Source organism: Rhyacophila brunnea, unplaced genomic scaffold, assembly GCF_057557595.1.
Source record: "Rhyacophila brunnea isolate RB1 unplaced genomic scaffold, BYU_Rbru_1.0 scaffold_4, whole genome shotgun sequence".
Lineage (NCBI taxonomy): Eukaryota > Metazoa > Arthropoda > Insecta > Trichoptera > Rhyacophilidae > Rhyacophila > Rhyacophila brunnea.
The window spans coordinates 30,298,056-30,304,139 of NW_028233068.1; positions in this window are offsets into that span (position 1 = coordinate 30,298,056).

The window sequence follows — 6,084 nt, forward strand, 5'->3', positions numbered from 1 at the left end:
CTCTTCTCGCCTTCGCTCGCCTCGGACGCGAAGCCAAGCCAGCATTCCGGACAGCCCGCCAAAAAGACCACATCTGACATCGGCAGATCGCCACGCCGCAAGCACTGACTCGCCTCGGATGCCAAGCAATCAATCAGCAGCCCAGCCGCGACACCACGTTGCAGCCCGCCAATTACCAACCGACCGCCAACGACGACAATAACCTGTATCGTATCTGTAACGACTACCCTGCAATACGATGAAATAAACCAGCCTTGACCAAATACCCCGTGCGTTTCTGTCCCCCACCCCCGCTTTGACCTTGACGTTATCACGGCCTGCCATCTCCGCTTCAGAGCGCGCAGAAGGCCGGTGATAAGTTGATCGCCGTCAACGTGGGGCTTGTGGGCAGGATTGTGTCCACCGGAGCCAGCATCGACCCTGAGATACGCCAGCAGAGTGAGTACAACTGTGAACTTCCTCAAGCAGTGACATTTGCGAGTACTCACTCTACCGGGGGAGAAACACACGGCCGGTATTTACAATGTCAAATTGACCTTGTTTCGCGCGTGCAATCGCAACATCGAGACACGCGGCGATACGTGCGATACACGAGATCGCGCGGAACGTACTCCCGCAAGTTCATTCGATGTGGAAAGCATAGCCAGACACTGCTGGGGGGCCGCGCAAAAAACCGCGTGGTCCCGAAACCTGGACATCAGCACTCCAGTGGCGCCCGACAACAGCATCATGGACATCGGCTCCATCGCAAGACGTGACAGCAGCATCGTTATGTTCCTCCGACCAGCGGTATCATCCGTCGACCCTGGCCCACGGAGGAATACGTAAGATGTCATGGCCAACGGCGTCGCGACGCTACACGGAGATGCCCCGGCTACCGACGCCGACGCTCTTCGTGACCGACGTCACCCAGCACAGCGAGGTGCCAGCCAACGGCGCTCGTACCTCAAAACCCAGGCGAAACATCTGCCACCAGCGCGGATGTCTCGCCTAGCATAACCACTAGCCTTATCAAGCCTAGCGAGTCTTAACGCACTGGAAGACGACACTCCTCGCAAAGACCCAAGGTCAAGCTTCAGTACCAAACCCCATAACCAGCCGCTTACCATTTGGCACCGGCGTTATCACGGAGTGCCCCGGCGCGACGCCCGGCACCTTCATGATATACCTTACGGCAGACCGAGGTTGGTCGCCTGGTCTCTGGTTGCCCAACCGGCGGTGACCAGCAGATACATCAGACACCGCCTCAATCGCCGACGGCCCAAGGCTACATCGGATCTGCAACCTGAGGGACCAAGAAGACTGAAGCGGAAGCCAAGATTCCAGGGACGCAGCAAGACCCCCAGCATTAATCGACCAACAAGACAAACATCCGACGCCAGAGAGGATGTCACGCCCGCCTTAAAACTACGACACCTATGGCCAAACCGCTTCGACGCCTTGGACGTGCGAGAAGACGACGCTCAAGAACTCAAGGTCCCACTTCCAACACCAGACCCCATCACCAGACGTCTATTCTTGGAACCGGCGCTATCACGGAGTGTCCCTGACTGACATGTCTGACACCTCCGCGAAAACCTCACGAGGAAGCTGAGATTGGTGCCCTGGTCTCTAGTCACACAATGGCGGCGACTAGCAGGCGCAACAGGTCCCACCTCACTCTTCGACGGCCCAAGGATGCGATGAGCTGGTCGATTCGAGGGAACCACCATGTGGAAGTGGAAACCTCAGCAGTTTTGACACGAAAGAGCCTCAAGCACGCCAAGACCATCGGACGCGTCAAAGCTGCACAGAGGTGAACCGGCCCTCAAGGACAAGCGACGGTAGGCTGATGGAAAAGACGACGGTTCGGTCGTTTCCCGGAGAGGTCGTTTGATACCAGATGGAAATCTCCCACAGGAGACTACCTCAAAGGGCGGACCGAACCATCATATTTCCCAAAATACCACAGCCTACGTCCACTCTTCGCGGTGATCGCAACCCTCGGCCGAGCGGAACCCGTCTCCTTGAAATTCAAATTCGTCAAACTCCCGCCAAAACAGACGCGGTCTATCAAAAACGGCCGCTCGCGCCGCCACTAGTCAATCCGTCGGTAAAAGAGAGAGGTTCCCGACCGACGGATGAACATGACGCCGCCTGTCAGTTGAACGCGCGCAAAAAGCTCTCTTACCTCAACCGCCGAACCAACAGCATCGACCGCAAAATCTCTTCTCGCCTTCGCTCGCCTCGGACGCGAAGCCAAGCCAGCATTCCGGACAGCCCGCCAAAAAGACCACATCTGACATCGGCAGATCGCCACGCCGCAAGCACTGACTCGCCTCGGATGCCAAGCAATCAATCAGCAGCCCAGCCGCGACACCACGTTGCAGCCCGCCAATTACCAACCGACCGCCAACGACGACAATAACCTGTATCGTATCTGTAACGACTACCCTGCAATACGATGAAATAAACCAGCCTTGACCAAATACCCCGTGCGTTTCTGTCCCCCACCCCCGCTTTGACCTTGACGTTATCACGGCCTGCCATCTCCGCTTCAGAGCGCGCAGAAGGCCGGTGATAATGTGTTCCTTTTTTTCTAAAGTTAACAAATGACATGAATCTTAAATACATATACATACATACTTAATTCCTTCTCGATTTTGGTGTTTGGGTTATGAGTTTCTTCGACAGGGCCGTGTCAAGGATGGTTGGTGCCTGTGTGCCTACCTAAAATTGCTGCCGCCACAAATAAGGCAATATACAAAAAAATTACATAGTTTATGTTATTGATTTTTGTCATCTAACTATTATTATTTACTAGCGAGTACCCGGCATGCGTTGCAATGCCACCCAAAGAAAGAAAGTTTTGTGTTTTAATTCTGTTTATTGAAGTGCTTATGGATACACAATATTTTTTGTTTTTCCGTCGGGTGCGTACACGAATAAATCAGAAGATTTTCCAATGCTCGAGTAGGCCACATACAGCTGTCCATGTGAGAAGCATGGATTTTCCAAATTTGGTATAGGAACGAATACGAATAGAAGATGAAGAAGATTGTTGTACTAATTCAGAAAACTTCGTGGGCGTGCGCACAGCAACTGATGAAAGTTTCATCGCAATTGGATGAATGGTATAGGAACCATACGAATAAAAGAAAACAGAATGAAGAAGGTTTTTCTAATTAAGAAACCTTCGCAGGTGTGCACACAATAACTCACCAAAGTTTCATCCCAATCGGATGAATGGTATAGGAACGCATACGGGACAGATAAACAAACATTCATTTTTATATATATGGATATTAAGTATCTCCTATATATTATTATCCTAAGAGATTTTGGAAAATTCACTAACGGCTCATTTAAGCGACATTTTATTGTTATTTTTACATCTTCACTTCGAAATGTGCGCTACCGATTCATCTACCGTTTGAATTGACCACATTTCACACATTTTCAATGATTTTACAGGTACGTGACGTTTATAACTGATATTTTCTCATATAGCGTATACAATTCGCCATACCTCTTTTAACATACAGCAGAATGACGACTTCGTCGCTTAAGACCTTCTAATCCTTTATTTGACAAACGGATTCGATTATTTTTATTCAAATATCGTAATGTAGGCATTGGCGCACTTTTTTCCGGTGAAAAAACCATAATCTTGGTACAATTTACTACGTATAATATCTTTTGACAGCGGGGTACGCCACTGGCGGCCATTTCATAGATAACGTGATATTCCAAATTTGATTTTTTTAAAATACTTTGTAGCTGTTCACTCAATCTTTTTTTATTGAATAATTAATTACCTAGGCTACTAATTTCCATAGATCAGATAGTCATATTAAACTAACAAAGTTGCCATTGCAAACAATAAAAGAAATTATTACGAATTATTGTTATAGTCATCAAAATGTGTGATATTGTATAATATCTACCTATTTTTATCGTCCCTATCATCATCAATCTTGACCTATCTATTGCTGGATGAAGGCCTCCTATTCTACTCCTTACTTACACATGAATTGTTATATTTAACCAGTATCAATCCACTGCTGGATGAAGAGTTCCGCAACCTGATTATACTACTATTGGTTTAACGAATTTGTGATATTATACATATTTCTATCCATCTTATCATCATCGACTTGAACCAATCCACTGCTGGATAATGGCCTCCCTAGCCCGAATCTACTCCTTTCTGTCATATGAATTGCTCTATTTATCAAAATCAGTGATACTATATTTATCTACAAATTCATATTGTTATCATCATCATCATCAACCAGGATCAATCCTCTGCTTAATAAAGACCTCCATAGACTGATTCTACTCCTTTTTGTCATATGAATTTCTGTATTTATCAAAATCGGTTATAATATATTTTTCTACATATTCATATCGTCATCATCATCATCATCATCACACCGACCTGAACCAATACACTGCTTAATAAAGACCTTCCTAGCCTGATTTTACTCCGTTCTGTCATATGAATCCCTGTATTTATAAAAATCGGTGATATTATATTTATCAGCATATTCATATCATCACATCATCATCACCATCAACCAAGATTAATCCACTACTTAATAAAGACCTCCCTAGCCTGATTCTACTCCTTTCTGTCATATGAATTGCTGTATTTCTCAAAATCGGTGATATTATATTTATCTACATATTCATATCGTCATCATCATCATCATCGACCTGAACCAATCCACTGCTTAGTAAAGACCTCCCTAGCTTGATTCTACTCCTTTCTGTCATATGAATTGCTGTATTTATCAAATTCGGAGATATTATATTTATCTACATATTCATATCGTCATCATCATCATCATCGACCTGAACCAATCCACTGCTTAATAAAGACCTCGCTAGCCTGATTCTACTCCTTTCTGTCATATGAATTTCTGTATTTATCAAAATCGGTGGTATTATATTTATTTACATATTCATATCGTCATCATCATCATCATTGACCTGAACCAATCCACTGCTTAATAAAGACCTCCTTAGCCTGATTCTACTCCTTTCTGCGGTATGAATTTCTGTATTTATCAAAATCGGTGATATTACATTTATCTACATATTCATATCGTCATCATCATCAACCAGAATCAATCCACTGCTGGATGGAGGGTTCCGCAACCTGATTCTACTACTATATTATACCTATTTCTATCTTCCTTATCATCATTGACCTGAACCCATCTACTGCTGGATAAAGGCCTCCCATGCCTGATTCTACTCCTTTCTGTCATTTGAATTGCTGTATTTATCAAAATCGGTGATATTATATTATATCTATTTATATTTCCATTATCATTATGAGCCTGAATCAATCCACCGGTGAATGAAGGCCTCTCTTAAGTTGTTTGAATTTCTGTCGGTCATATGAATTGCTATATTATATTTACCCATTTATAATATCGTCATTATCATCATCAACCGAGATTAATCCACTGCTGGATGAAGGTTATCCCAACCTAATTCTACTCTTCTTGGTCATATAAACTGCAATATTTTTTTAAATTTGTGATTATATATACCTACCCATTTATATCGTCATTATCGTCATCAACCTGTATCAATCCACTGCTGGATAAAGGCCTCTTTAAGCTGATTTCACATCTTTGGGTCTTATAAATTCCTATTCTTATCAGATATATTATAATATGTATTGTTTCATTATTTATCAACATTTGTGTCGATATGAATGTCCCGCACCGGGAAACTATATTGTTTAAGGTTAATTTTTAAATCAAAATATGATTTTTAAAATATTATTCTATGACTCAAAGCATTTATTTTTTATAGACAATGAAACAAAATAATGTTTAAATTTATTTTTTATGCTGCTAACTTTTTATATTATGGGACCCGTAAGAGATTAATATTCGCGTTATATTGGATCGCTATTTATGATAATCACAATTGAGATGTATAATTATTTATCATATTTAAATGCACATACCTACACATATATTGTATTAAAATTAAAATAACAGTGGTAGCAATCGGCGATTGTCAGCTGTTCTGCTAAACCTAGCAGCCTGAAATGGTGTCAGACGATATTGAGAAGGACAGACT